This window comes from Oncorhynchus mykiss, chromosome 2 (assembly GCF_013265735.2).
Source record: "Oncorhynchus mykiss isolate Arlee chromosome 2, USDA_OmykA_1.1, whole genome shotgun sequence".
NCBI lineage: Eukaryota > Metazoa > Chordata > Actinopteri > Salmoniformes > Salmonidae > Oncorhynchus > Oncorhynchus mykiss.
In genome coordinates, this window is record NC_048566.1 from 43,864,768 (window position 1) to 43,881,237 (window position 16,470).

The 16,470-nt window shown below is 39.6% G+C and overlaps 1 protein-coding gene across 1 annotated transcript in view; it reads right to left on the reverse strand.

Moving 5' to 3' along the window:
• Window positions 1-13,035, reverse strand: part of LOC110490306 (transcription factor HIVEP3) — a 68,135-nt gene extending 55,100 nt beyond the window's left edge. The window contains exon 1 of the mRNA XM_021563622.2: window positions 12,752-13,035. The gene's annotated coding sequence lies outside the window, so the exon portion shown is untranslated. The remainder of the gene's footprint in view (window positions 1-12,751) is intronic.
• Window positions 13,036-16,470: the final 3,435 nt, after the last annotated feature.

Here is a 16,470-nt window from a genome sequence, read left to right on the forward strand (position 1 = left end):
CATGACGAGTGCATTTAATTTGGTGATCTCATGACGGACAGGAAACACACAACTGTATCTCTTAAAGTGTACATTTCCCAGCTGTCAGGTTTACACCTAAATATTGTGAAATATATGTGATTAAACATGAAACTATTTGTGAAAAGATGTATGGTGATGTTAACCTTTAAATGAGAGTATGGATTTTCATATAAAGTTTAACTAGTCAGTGGCCACACCCCCGTGAGCCCAGACATCACATTAGGCATCATAGAACCGCCCCTGCTTTCAGAGTATAAAACAACATCCTACAAAATATACATTAAGTCAGAGAACGACGGGAAAGAGCTCCCATGTTGGAATGGCTAATTTCTATAGGCCATCGGAGACCATACAACTGTAGTTTTGGCTACACGGCTGAAAATGGTTAACCTTTCTAGCGCAGGCGTTCTGCTAGCAGAACCCCTCGACAACATTCCGCTGAAAAGGCAGCGCGTAAAATTCTATTTTTTTTCTCAGAAATATGTAACTTTCACACATTAACAAGTCCAATACAGCAAATGAAAGATAAACTTCTTGTTAATCTACCTATCGTGTCCAATCTCAAAAAGGCTTTACAGCAAAAGCACAACATATGATTATGTTAGGTCAGAGCCAAGTCACAAAAACACACAGCCATTTTTCAAGCAAAAGATAGGCGTCACAAAAAGCAGAAATATAGATCAAATTAATTATCTTCATCAGATGACACTCATAGGACATCATGTTACACAATACATATATGTTTTGTTCGATAATTTGCATATTTATATCCAAAAATATCATTTTACATTGGCGCGTTACGTGCAGTAATGTTTTGATTCCAAAACATCCGGTGATTTTGCAGATAGCCACATCAAATCCCAGAAATACTCATAAAAAACATTGATAAAAAGATACAAGTGTTATTCACAGAATTAAAGATATACTTCTCCTTAATGCAACTGCTGTGTCAGATTTTTTTTGAACTTTATGGAAAAAGCATAATCTGAGTACGACGCTCAGAGCCCAATTCAGCCAAAGAAATATCCGCCATGTTGGAGTCAACAGAAGTTAGAAATAACATTATAAATATTCACTTAGTTTCTACAGATGGTTGACATCTACTGGAAGCCTTAGGAAGTGCAACTTGACCCCATAGACACTGTGTATTCGGTAGGCCAAGCTTTGAAAAACTACAAACCTCAGATCTCCCACTTCCTGGTTGGATTTTTCTCAGGTTTTCACCTGCCATATGAGTTCTGCTATACTCACAGACATCATTCAAACAGTTTTAGAAACTTCAGAGTGGTTTATATCCAATACCACTAATAATATGCATATATTAGCATCTGGGACAGAGTAGGAGGCAGTTTACTCTGGGCACTCATTTCATCCAAAAGTGAAAATACTGCCCCCTATCCCAAACAGGTTCAACTCTGAGACTAATTGATCACTAGAGAATAGGAACAAATCAGACATATAATTACTAGTCTGCAGCTAGAAATTACGTATGTCTAGAATGAGAATACTGACAACCGCCAAAGCATCTATGAGAACATTTCCTAATGGTACTCTGAAGTATTCATTCTAACCAACTACAACCATGAAAGACAGCGATTTCTGGGAAAGTTAACCAAAGACTGACGTCTACAGGACGATCGAGGATTCCAACAGAGACGACAACAATGACATACGGGCGTAAATATATACATTGTAATTACTCTCGATTGATTGGCCGTTCATGTGCAAAAGATTAGCATTTCAATGATTATAATTATCCACTGTGTGTAGTGAATCCATTTTGTCTTTCCCGCTCTCTCAGTCCCCACCCCTTTCCTTTGTCTACCAAGCCGTCATATCAGCTAAGCCCACTAGGGACTTTTCTATCATTATTAACTGCTTGTTTGTTGTGTATTTCTGTGATTAGTTTGTAAATAGACCATTTGTATATTGCTGATTCATGACGGAAACTAGGGTTAGTGCAGATATCCAAGGGTTTGCAAGGTTCAGTAATGAGAACTGATGAGGTAATAATAAAAATTAATTAATAGAAGACTAATAGATAGGATAATAAAATGTGAAGCATTCAATTCTGAGAATTATGACTTTGTAAAACTCAACATTTTCCGTGGTGCCCAGACGTAGTTAATGTCTACATGATTAGTTTAAACACATAATATTTATTTAATTATTAATCACGTAATATTTTGTTTTGTGAAGCTTGCATTCAATTGCAACTCCCAGTTTGTATTTATTAGGGATCCACATTGGTTGCTGCCAAGGCAGTAGCTACTCTTCCTGGGGTGAAGAGACCTCTGGTAGCATGTGTTGTGGGGTATGCTTGGATGTTCGAGCTGTGTGCTATTAGTTTAACTTGTTATGGCTGCAATCCCGTTAACGAGATAATTGTCATCAACAACCGCTGAATAGCATAGCGCTACATTCAATAAATATTACTAAAAATATTTATATTCATGAAATCACAAGTGCAATATAGGAAAACACAGATTAGCCTTTTGTTAATCCACCTGTTGTGTCAGATTTTGAAATTGTGCTTTACAGCGAAAGCAATCCAAGCGTTTGTGTAAGTTTATCGGTCGCGCGACAAACCATTAAGTACACTTAGCATCAAGTAGCTCGGTCACGAAAATCAGAAAAGCAATCAAATTAATCGTTTACCTTTGATGATCTTCAGATGATTTCACTCACGAGACTCCCAGTTACACAATAAATGTTCCTTTTGTTCCATAAAGATTATTTTTATATCCAAAATACCTCCGTTTGTTTGGCGCGTTATGTTCAGAAATCCACAGGAAAGAGCGGTCACCACAACGCAGACAAATTCCAAATAGTTTCCGTAATGTCCACAGAAACATGTCAAATGTTTTTTATAATCAATCCTCAGGTTGTTTTAAAAATATATATAATCAATAATATATCAACCGCAACGGTCTTGTTCAGTAGGAGAGGGAACGGCAATGACTGATCAAACTCTGTTGCGCAAACAAAACTCATGTGACCACTTGACGCGATGTTATTGTTCTGGCTCATTTTTCAAAATAAAAGCCTGAAACTATGTCTGAAGACTGTTGACACCTTGAGGAAGCGATAGGAAAAGGAATTTCGCCTGCAATATCAGTTCTGTTATACTCATAGACAATATTTTGACAGTTTTGGAAACTTTAGTGTTTTCTATCCAATACTAATAATAATATGCATATATTAGCAACTGAGACTGAGGAGCTGGCCGTTTACAATGGGCACCTTTTCATCCAAGCTACTCAATACTGCCCCTGCAGCCATAAGAAGTTAAAAAAGACAGCTCGGTCTTACAAAAACAAGTAGTGTTGATGGCAATCTCTCTTCCACTTTGAGCCATGAAAGATTGATATGCATATCATTAGTGTTAGCTCTGTACTTTTAAGGGCCAGCCGTGCTGCCCTGTTCTGAGCCAACTGCAATTTTCACCTGACCACACGACTGAACAGCAGTCTAGGTGCGACAAAACTACGGCCTGTAGGACCTGCCTTGTTGATAGCATTGTTAAGAAGGCAAAGCAGCACTTCATTATGGACAGACTTCTCCCCATATTTGCTAATGATGTATCAATATGTTTTGACCATGACAGTTTACAATCCAGGGTTACTCCAAGCAGTTTAGTCACCTCAACATGCTCAATTTCAACATTTTTCATTACGAGATGTAGTTCACGTGAAAGATTTGTCCCAAATCCAATGCTTTTAGTCATCTGCATACTTACGCTTTACTCAAAGCCAGTGACATGTCGTTAGTAAAGATTGAAAAATGTAAGGGGCCTAAACAGCTACCCTGTGGAATTCCTGATCCTACCTGGATTATGTTGGAGATGCTTCCATTAAAGAACACCCTCTGTGTTCTGTTAGACAAGTAACTCTCTATCCACAATATAGCAGAAGGTGTAAAGCCATAACACATACATTTTTCCAGCAGCAGACTATGATCGTTAATGTCAAAAGCCGCACTGAAGTCTAAAAAAAAACAGCCTTCGCAATCTTATCAATTTCTTTCAGCCAATCATCAGTTATTTGTGTAAGTGCTGTGCTTGTTGAATGTCTTTCCCTATAAGCGTGCTGAAAGTTTGTAAATTTGTTTACTGTAAAATAACATTGGCCCCCCCAAAAAATCTGAAGTTTATTAAGGGTTGGTAACAGGCTGATTAGTCGGCTATTTGAGCCAGTAAAGGAGGATTTACTATTCTTGGGTAGCGGAATGACTTTTGCTTCCATCCAGGCCTGAGGGTACACACTTTCTAGTAGGCTTAAATTGAAGATGTGGCAAATAGGAGTGGCAATATCATCCTCTATTAGTAATTTTAAATCCAGATTGTCAGACCCCAGTGGCTTGTCATTGTTGATAGACAACAATAATGTTTTCACCTCTTCCACACTCACTTTACGGAAATCAAAAATACAATGCTCATTTAAAATGTTTTGTCAGATATACTTGGATGTATAGTGTAAGCATTTGTTGCTGGCATGTCATGCCTAAATTTGCTAATCTTGCCAATGAAAAAGTCATTAATGTAGCAATATCAGTGGGTTTTATGATAAATCTTATTCAATGAATGATCGAGCCGAGTTTGCTTTTCCCCCAAAATGTCATATAAGGCACTCCAAAGCGTTTTACTATCATTCTTTATATAATTTATTTTTGTTTCATAGTATTGTTTATTTTTATTTAGTTTAGTCACATGATTTCTTAATTTGCAGTACGTTTGCCAATCAGTTGGACTGCCAGACTTATTTGCCATACCTTTGGCCTCATCCCTCTCAACCACACAATTTTCAATTCCTCATTGATCCAAGGGGATTTGAAAGTATTTACATTAATTCTTTATGGGTGCATGCTTATTAGTAACTGGAATAAGCTATTTCAGAAATGTGTCAGGTCTGGTTGCTCCTCAATACACTCCACAGACCAGCAAATATTATTTACGTCATCAACATAAAATTCACGACAAAACTTCTTGTGTGACCTCAACAAGCTTCCATTCCCCCTGTTACAAGGGAATTTATGGCTGGTTTAAGAATAAATCGTCAACCCCTTTACTGTCAACTCTTACTTTATTTGCACCTTGATAATCACTTTTTTTTTTACCTCTTGATTTGGGAAAACATGCTTTTTTACGAAGTCGAACATGTGCTCTTCATGTTAAAATTAAGTTTAAGTTAAATTTTAAGTTACACTTGTCAAAAGGCACTGAATTGATGCAATGACCCATCTGTGAACATGTTTTTTTGTGTCTGCCTAGTTAAATGAAATATTTTGTATTTATTTTTTAACTGTCAGAAGAAGGCCCACACAGAAAGCAAACAGAAGTAAACCAAACACTCACTGTCCGTCTAAGTCTTTTCAACTGCAAAAGTAGCTGTCTGAACCCAACCTTAAACAACCCAGAGCCATAGAACTGACAAGATAGATGCACAAAGGAAAGAAAAAATGTGATGCACAATGGCATGAGGGAAAGATCGAAGGCAAAAATAGAAAGAGGATGTGATGTGTCATTTTTAGACGCGAGGCCCCTCCCTCCACCCACGTTTCGCTGCTGTTGTGTGGGCGTCAGGACAGCATGCAAATATTTTTACACTTTCACACTCCTCTACTTACACTCTCTGTCTAGAGAAAACTCACACTCAGCCTATAGTCCCATAGCGCCCATAGAGTCATTCTAAGGTAACTATAATATGAGGTGAATGACAATTTGAAAAGAGAGAGGGAGTTGTATGAAAAATGGAATGACTCACCATACAACTCAACAACTGAGCAAAGACATCCCATCAATTTCAACTAAAATCCAAAACATCAGGAACTGAGTATTTGAAGCAACCATGAAAGGCAGGGAAAGACCAATTCAAATTCCCTCCACAGAGCTTCCCTCGTATAGCAGAATCCCAGTGCTGCCATCACTATTGGTGCATTCAGTGTAACCGGGCGGCATATCAGCGGATATTTGTAACCGCTGTGACTATGATAAACTATGCTAATGCAGTATAACCCGTTGGGTGCTCCCCTGCACAAATACAGGCTCAAGGGAGAGTCAACAGGTGGGAGCTCCGTTTAAGTGTGTTCAAAAAAAGGGCAACAGGTTGCTGGATCTCAGGGGTCTTCCAGTTGTAAACAGACCTCCCACGGCAGGCAACCTGCTGAGGAGGGAGTTTACCCACACCACCGCCCAGCCAATCTAAGTAATAACTCTCTGCCCACAGTGACAAACATCTCCATTCAGACCCAGAGTTGGTTTACAGTGGACAAAAGCCTCCCATGTGTTCCCACTCTGCCTAGGCCAGTACTACACTGCATGCCATTATGCAAAAATAGTGTTGTACTGTAGGGAGAGATACTCTTCTATGACCTTAACACCACCATCTAGTGGTCAGAACCTGGTAATACCAGGATGTATGATAGGTTAATGTCCCAACTCTGAACATGGACAAAAAAACAATCCCCAAATTCGATGAGAATACATTACATTGGATAAAGAAACAACACTCCAGGCTGCAGCTCCAACCTACTTGTCAGACATAGATAACAGATACTGCATACTTATTGGGATTGGAGTATCCGTGGGTGGCATTTGACTATTTCTTTAGATTCCACGTCTTACTCATAACCACGTTTGCAGCCACAAAAGTCATATCGTATAAAACAACAACTGTGATGGAAACTGGAAGTTTCGGTGCAATTAAAAAAATGCAGAAATAATTATTTTGTTCGACGTGGTGGGATGTTTTTGTGTCTGTAAACTTAATTATGCGAGAAATGGCAGTGGAAGTTCCTTTGTGCGCGTATATTGAAATCTTAACCATCATGTCTCACGACAATATGGTGTGTGGTCCTCCCACTACAACTCGAGAAACCATGCAGTTTATTAAGTTACGGATTAAATAAGTTGTGTTTCATAGGGTGGTGAAAGTGCATGGTGATGAGCTTGATGCTCCGTTCCAATAAATATTGATAGTCTTTTCTGGTGATATGACAATCAATGCTTAACTGCCGTTTGACAGATACAAATATTATTGCTCTTATCCACAATAGTCTCATAATGTAGACTTACTTGCCTACCCGGTGTATCTGCAAGCTGTTTTTCTAGGGTGCACGTGCCTTTCTATTCTGGTTTGAGACAGTTTGCACTGTTCTGTGAAGGGAGTACTACACAGCGTTGTACGAGATCTTACATTTCTTGGCCACTTCTTGCATGGAATAGCCTTCATTTCTCAGAACAAGAATAGACTGATGAGTTTCAGAAGAAAGTTCTTTGTTTCCGGACATTTTGAGCCTGTAATCGAACCCACAAATGCCGATGCTCCAGATACTCAACTAGTCTAAAGAAGTTGTATTGCTTCTTTAATTAGCACAACAGTTTTCAGCTGTGCTAACATAATTGCAAAAGGGTTTTCTAATGATCAATTAGCCTATTAAAATGATAAACTTGGATTAGCTAACACAACGTGTCATTGGAACACAGGAGTGATGGTTGCTGATAATGGGCCTCTGTTCGCCTAGGTAGATATTCCATGATTTATTTTTATTTTTTTATAAAATCAGCCATTTCCAGCTACAATAGTCATTTACAACATTAACAATGCTGACACTGTATTTCTGATCAATTTGATGTTATTTTAATGGACAAAAAAACAAGGACATTTCTAAACTTTTGACTGGTAGTGCGTTTCAAACGTGAGCTTGTCTGAGGTGTTGGACTCGGCGACAGTTGCTATCCATTGGCGCGCTGCGATTGGTTGCCCAAAATTCTGGTGCGGGACTTAGCGAAGAGTCAATGGAATTTGCTACAATCAATGGGAAATCATAGTCGTCACAAACCACTATGTTAAAGTATAGTAAAGAAAATAAAAGTAGAGTATAGTGCAATACAGTACTAGAGTTGAATACACGATAAAGGTACTATACTCTACTTTGCTGTCCAAACTTGTAAAACATACACTACCGGTTAAAAGTCTTAGAACACCTACTCATTCAAGGGTTGTTCTTTATTTTTACTATTTTCTACATTGTAGAATAAAACTGAAGACATCAAAACTATGAAATAACAAATATGGAATCATGCAGTAACCAATTTTTTTTTAACAAATCAAAATGTATTTTATATTTGAGATTTTTCAAATAGCCACCCTTTGCCTTGATGACAGCTTTGCACACTCTTTGCATTCTCTCAACCTGCTTAATGAGGTAGTCACCTGGCAATGCATTTCAATTAACAGGTGTGCCTTGTTAAAAGTTCATTTGTGGAATTTCTTTCCTTCTTAATGCGTTTTAAAGTAACTGATTGGCTCAGACATGAACTTTGAAAGTTTATTCAATTGCAGTCACAAAAACCATCAAGCGCTATGAAGAAACTGGCTCTCATGAGTACCACCACATGAAAAGAAGACCCAGAGTTACCTCTGCTGCAGAGGATAAGTTCATTCGAGTTACCAGCCTCAGAAATATCAGCCCAAATAAATGCTTCACAGAGTTCAAGTAACAGACACATCTCAACATCAATTGTTCAGAAGAGACTGTGTGAATCAGGCCTTCATGGTTGAATTTCTGCAAAGAAACCACTACTAAAGGACACCAATAATAAGAAGAGACTTGCATGGGCCAAGAAACAGGAGCAATGGACATTAGACCGGTGAAAATTTCTCCATTGGTCTGGAGTCCAAATTGGAAATTTCTGGTTCCAACCGCTGTGTCTTTGTGAGACGCGATGTGGGTGAACGGATGATCTCCGCATGTGTATTTCCCACCATAAAGCACGGAGGAGATGGTATTATGGCATGGGGGTGCTTTGTTGGTGACACTGTCTGATTTATTTAGAATTCAAGGCACACTTAACCAGCATGGCTACCACAGCATTCTGCAGAGATACGCCATCCCATCTGGTTTGCGCTTCTTCTTTTTTTTTCAACAGGACAATGACCCTACACACCTCCAGGCTGTGTAAGGGCTATTTGACCAAGAAGGACAGTGATTAAGTGCTGCATCAGATGACCTGGCCTCCACAATCACCCGACCTCAACCAAATTGAGATGGTTTGGACTGCAGATTGAAGGAACTCGGGGCTCCCAAAAGGGTGGCTACTTCGAAAAATCTTGAATATAAAATTTATTTTTATTTGTTTAACACTTTCTTGGTTACTACATGATTCCATGTGTTATTTCATGGTTTTGATGGCTTCACTATTATCCTACAATGTAGAAAATAGTACAAATAAAGAAAAAAAATGTGTAGCTGTGTCCAAACTTTTGACTGGTAATGTATATCTGACCAAATTATGAAAGACAAGCATTGTAATTTTGAATTCGGTAACGTGAGTGTGGAAGAGGTGAAAAAAATATTGTTATATAGCAACAATGACAAGCAACCAGGGTCTGAAAAGTTGGATGGAAAACTACTGAGGATAATAGCAGACAATATTGCCACTCCTATTTTCCATATTTTCAATTTAAGCCCACTAGAAAGTGTGCTTAGGCCCCTTACTTCCTTAAATGAGTAAAGCCAGTGTGTATATGTATACAGATGACTCAACACTATACATGTTAACTACTACAGCGACTGAAATGACTGCAACACTTAATAAAGAGCTGCAGTTCGTTTCAGAATGGGTGGCAAGGAACGCAGACAAATTCCAAATAGTATCCGTAATGTCCACAGAAACATGTCAAACGTTTTTTATAATCAATCCTCTGGTTGTTTTAAAATATATAAATCGATAATATATCAACCGGCACTGTCTCTTTTTCAGTAGGAGAGGGAGAGTCAATGGCTGCCCCACTGTGTTGCACAAGCAAAACTCATCCATGACGCGATGTTATCTTTCACGCTAATTTTTCTAAATAAAAGCCTGAAACTATGTCTAAAGACTGTTGACACCTTGAGGAAGCGATAGGAAAAGGAATCTGGTTGATATCCCTTTAAATAGAGCAATGGGAGGCTATGGTACATGGAGTTTTCAAAATAGAAGCCACTTCCTGGTTTGATTTTCCTCAGGTTTTCACCTGCAATATCAGTTCTGTTATACTCACAGACAATATTTTGACAGTTTTGGAAACGTTAGAGTATTTTCTATTCTAATATGTCAATTATATGCATATTCTAGCATATGGGCCTGAGAAATAGGCCGTTCACTTTGGGAACGTTAATTTTCCAAACATAAAAATAGTGCCCCCTAGCTGAAAGAGGTTAAACATTAACAGAAATACCTTGTTTAAATATGTATTCAGACCCTTTGCTCAGAGACTCGAAATTGAGCTAGACTATTCCTAGAGCTGGCCGATTGGCCAAACTGAGCAATCGAGAGAGAAGGGCCTTGGTCAGGGAGGTGACCAAGAACCCGATCATCACTCTGACAGAGCTTTAGATTTCCTCTGTGGAGATGGAAGAACCTTCCAGAACAACCATGCAATACTCCACCAATCAGGCCTTTATGGTAGAGTGGCCAGATGGAAGCCACTCCTCAGTAAAAGGCACATGACAGCCCACTTGGAGTTGCCAAAAGGCTCCTAAAGGAAACAGGATTCTCTGGTCTGATTAGAACTCTTTGGCCTGAATACCAAGATTCACATCTGGCAGAAACCTAGCACCATTCCTACGGTGAAGCGTGGTGGCGGCAGCATCATTTTTCAGCAGCAAGATTGAGGGAAAGATGAACAGAGCAAAGTACTGAGAGATCCTTGATGAAAACCTGCTCCAGAGAGCTCAGGGCCTCAGACTGGGGGGAAAGTTCACCTTCCAGCAGGACAACGACCCTAAGCACACAGCCAAGACAATGCAGGAGTGGCTTCGGGACAAGTCTCTGAATGTCCTTGACTGGCCCAGCCAGAGCCCGGACAAGAACCCAATCGATAGATTTATTTGCTAATGAAACAGTGATGGGTTGTGAATGAGATTATTAGGAATGTGCACAGGGAAACTTCTAAACTTCCAAAAGAGCAAGCTACTTCTCTCTGAATGAAGGACAGTATTAAAAAAAATGAAAGAAATGTATGCAGATTTTAAAGTTATCCACACTAATGAGTAATTAACATATGGGGTAATAGAAAATATGAAGGAAATAAGGAATAGATGCAAAGCAAATGCTTCAGGATTCCATGCAAAACATATTTTTATATCATGGGCATGTCATGTAGGCCTACGGTATAGTCTAACTGTTTGGCCTAAAATGCCCTTGACGGCAGTACCTTTTAACATGTGTAAAAAAAGAACCAAGAACGCATCGCGTCAAACGCGGACAATAAAAAAGAAAAATATTGACCATGTCCTATGACAAATGCACAGAAAATGTCATACCACCATATTAAGGATGGTGGAGATCAAATACGATCAACATTACTGTAATGTGTGTTTTCTGACAGGCGACCCACTACAGTGCACTGACTCAAGCTTTCCCAACAAAGCAACCCATCACTAGGCTATGCGTAATTTCATTCTGGGCAGTGGGCGCTCTCCAGAATTCATAATCAACAGATGACTGGCATATAGGTAAGCCAAAATTGGATGAATGCATGCTTTGCTTTCACATTTCAAGATGATATTTCTAGAAATCGCATCTTGGCAGATGTTGGCCTATGAAGTTCAATTCTAAGCTATTATTTCACCTTATAACATGATCAACTGCAATCATCAATAATATATTGAGCAAGTTATCACATTAATTCATATAAATGGTCAGACTTTACGTTGGTGAATGAAGGCAGGTAGACCTAACGATTTTTGCCATCCTTCTTTTTCCCCATTGCACAAGAATGTAACCAAGAAAAAAAAAATTAAACTTTTGCCTGGCTGGAGTTTATGCACACAAATATTTTGCGCACGGTTATTTTACGCACACAATTGACACTAGACATGCACGATGTTAGGCTATATTACAACAACAAAAATATTTTAAACAGACAGCTGCACGTATGTCAAATATATAGCATATTCTTATTTTAGCCTATGTCAAAAAACACATTAAAAAATCTTAATAATAGCATTGCATATTCAGAATTTGATCAAAGATAGTACAGTATGAAGATGGGGATGTCTACTGAAGAAGCAGTTTCTGCCGTTCGCACTTTGCGATGTCATGGCGATGTTAGCTTGCGAAACTGATGCGCAGAAACACGTAAATGGGTCAAACGGTCGTCTCGCGCCAATCTGCGCATGTGCAGGCCGTAAAATAAAGGCCCTCCTTCGATATGAAGTTGTTTCTGAATGAAATGAAAACGTGTCCGTTTGTCATCTTCCAGAGGCTGGAGTGTTCAACTACTTAAGACATAGGCTCGAATCAAGGTTGTGCCTTTAGATTTCTGAAAATTAACTAAGTAACAATTACTCTCACTGACTTCTCAAACCTGGACTGCTTGGTCTGTTTCGCAAGCGTTCCCGAAAGTCTTACGATGTTGTGCCTCTGGGTTTAGAAACTATGTGATTTGGCAGTCAGGAAGTGCAATTCAATTCACGGCATGTACAACAGTTACCGTTACAGTAGCAATATTATACTGTCTACTTTATACTGAGATTGGGCAACTTCAATGTTGAGCACCTCAACAATTGTAAAAATAAACAGAGTGAGTGCCAAAGTCCGCCACTTCACATCATTAGCCTACAACTGCCATATTTCTTAATAGTTCCTAGAGCTTGGACATAATGCCATCATATTATTCACTAACCCGGTCATTCGAACGACTAAAATACATAGCGTGAAGTTACACCGTTTAGCACTACTTACCAGCTTGCTACGGTGTGGGTGCTGCAGCCATTTAACCCGTAGCGAAAGGGCTAGAAGTCCGCATTTCCTCGGCTGTGTCACGGTGTCTGTAGCGCAGGTCTTGCAGCGATGCTTGAAGGCAAGCTGAAATAAATTGTGGGGGGGCTTTCCCTACGCTTTGTCAAAAGAACTACGAAGCCATATTCAGAAGATTAGAACAACAAAAACATCATCTCGCGCTACACAAACATCCGCGCCGGCGCACCAGACGTCAAGAGGATCCCGCCCCCTTTCGTCATCTCTCATTGGCCTGGCTTAACAGGACATTTTACATAGATGGGACTTGTGACGCAAAAGTCCCAACTTTAAATATACTACTATCTGGAAAACGAATCCATTTACACCGTTTAAAATGCACTACACAGAAATTGCTCCACCATTTCTTGGTTGCTAAAATTCTAATAGTTCACCTAATTCAGTTTGTCACAAAAAAGCATGTATATTGTAGAAAATCATTGTACCATCTAAACCGCTGTGAAATATATGTTCCACAATTAAAAATATTGCATTTATCTGTTTGGAGCTGGTGTACAAAACCAAAAGTAAAAGATGCAAAAAGGAAACTTAATCAAGGAATCATAGAAATAGCGCACATAGAACATATATATCACTTCTTAGACTTGCTTTCAATGAGAATGACATATCCATAATTCACATTTTTATCTGAATTGGATCACCCAAAAAAGTTACATATTGCAGCTTTATGCTAGACACCTCATTCAAACTTTAAAATGTGCAGAGCGGTCAGGACCAGTGTGTGCATACAACTTTTTGATACTGTATCTTTAATACTTTTAAAACTATTAAGTTTTTTGTCCATCTTCATTCACTTTCACTGGATTTCTTTAACATTCTTAAGTTCCCATTGTGACATCAACTCCCTGACTCCCAACATTCCATTCACAGTGAACAATGCAAATTTTAACAAAGATACGCTACTCTGACCCCTTTCCCATCAATTTTAACAAAAAGTTCAAGCATATGAAATCTTACTCTACTTCCAAACCATTTACATTTTTACAACTTTAGACAAAAACTTAGAGGGTACTTATTGGTCTACTTCTCTGCTATTCAAATCAGGAATCAGAAAAAAGTTATCTGATACCAATAAAAAAGACAGCTAAATTACCACATTAACAACTTTTTGTCTCAACTTTTACAAACTGACATTTTCACCACTTTAGACAAAAACTTAGAGGGTATAACATATTGGTATACTTCTCAGCTATTTAAGGGTGTTTTCTTCAAAAGAACCAATCTCAGTCCTCTTTTTAAAAAAAGCAAAATAATTCAGTTCACTTTGTATTCACACTGCCCTTTCCATTGAGTGAGGACTCAACTCGTTTGCCAGTTCACGTCAACTATTTTTTGGACCAAGTCGTCTTTAAATTCACATTGCTATGTTTAGAAAGGAACCAATATCTTTTTCCTACATGCAATCTGGGTTTTTACAAAGTGCAGGACAAGCCATTCAATCAGATTGCGTTTTTGGAAAGCTAGATGTAACAACTTACATTTTGGTAGCTAATATACTACATTTAGTTAAACTATGACATTTACAGTACTTTTGGAAAGTGTTCAGACCCCTTGACTTTTTTCACATTTTGTTATTATTATTCTAAAATGGATTAAATAAAAAAAATCCTCATCAATCTACACACAATATCCCATAATGACAAAACAGGTTTTTAGAAAGGTCTGATGAAATCAAGATTGAACTCTTTGTCCTGAACGCATCACATCTGGAGGAAGCCTGGCACCATCCCTACTGTGAAGCATCAAGCTAAGGGGATGTTTTTCCACGGCAGGGACTGGGAGACTAGTCAGGATTGAGGGAAAGATGAACGGAGCAAAGTACAGAGAGATTCTTGATGAAAATCTGCTCCAGTAATGCTCCAAGTAATGCTCCAATAATGCTGTAATTGAAAATTGTACACCCAAGGTAATGTAGGCTACTGCCCCTTTGAGAGAGAATAGATTAATTTCCGGCGCCGACAGAGATGGCCGCCTCGCTTCGCGTTCCTAGGAAACTATGCAGTTTTTTGTTTTTTTACGTGTTATTTCTTACATTGGTACCCTAGGTCATCTTAGGTTTCATTACATACAGTCGAGAAGAACTACTGAATATAAGAGCAGCGTCAACTCACCATTAGTACGACCAAGAATATGACTTTCGCGAAGCGGATCCTGTGTTCTGCCTTTCACCCAGGACAACGGAATGGATCCCAGCCGGAGACCCCAAAAAACGACTTCGTAAAAGGGGTAAACGAAGTGGTTTTCTGGTCAGACTCCGGAGACGGGCACATCGTGCACCACTCCCTAGCATTCTTCTCGCCAATGTCCAGTCTCTTGACAACAAGGTTGATGAAATCCGAGCGAGGGTAGCATTCCAGAGGGACATCAGAGACTGTAACGTTCTTTGCTTCACTGAAACATGGCTCACTGGAGAGACGCTATCGGAGTCGGTGCAGCCAGCTGGTTTCTCCACGCATCACGCTGACAGAAACAAACATCTTTCTGGTAAGAAGAGGGGCGGGGGCGTATGCTTCATGGTTAACGAGACGTGGTGTGGCCACAACAACATACAGGAACTCAAGTCCTTCTGTTCACCTGATTTAGAATTCCTCACAATCAAATGTCGACCGCATTATCTACCAAGGGAATTCTCTTCGATTATAATCACAGCCGTATATATTCCCCCCCAAGCAGACACATCGATGGCTCTGAACGAACTTTATTTGACTCTTTGCAAACTGGAATCCATATATCCTGAGGCTGCATTCATTGTAGCTGGGGATTTTAACAAGGCTAATCTGAAAACAAGACTCCCTAAATTGAATCAGCATATCGATTGCGCAACCAGGGCTGGAAAAACCTTGGATCATTGCTATTCTAACTTCTGCGACGCATATAAGGCCCTGCCCCTCTCTCCTTTCGGAAAAGCTGACCACGACTCCATTTTGTTGGTCCCTGCCTACAGACAGAAACTAAAACAAGAAGCTCCCGCGCTGAGGTCTGTTCAACGCTGGTCCGACCAATCTGATTCCACACTCCAAGACTGCTTCCATCACGTGGACTGGGATATGTTTCGTATTGCATCAAACAACAACATTGACGAATGCGCTGATTCGGTGAGCGAGTTCATTAGAACGTGCGTTGAAGATGTCGTTCCCATAGCAACGATTAAAACATTCCCAAACCAGAAACCGTGGATTGATGGCAGCATTCGCGTGAAACTGAAAGCGCAAACCACTGCTTTTAATCAGGGCAAGGTGACCAGAAACATGACCGAATACAAACAGTGTAGCTATTCCCTCCGCAAGGCAATCAAACAAGCTAAGCGTCAGTATAGAGACAAAGTAGAATCTCAATTCAACGGCTCAGACACAAGAGGTATGTGGCAGGGTCTACAGTCAATCACAGACTAAATAACTTTTTTGCCCGCTTTGAGGACAATACAGTGCCACTGACACGGCCGCAACCAAAACATGCGGACTCTCCTTCACTGCAGCCGACGTGAGGAAAACATTTAAACGTGTCAACCCTCGCAAGGCTGCAGGCCCAGACGGCATCCCCAGCCACGCCCTCAGAGCATGCGCAGACCAGCTGGCTGGTGTGTTTACGGACATATTCAATCAATCCCTATCCCAGTCTGTTGTTCCCACATGCTTCAAGAGGTC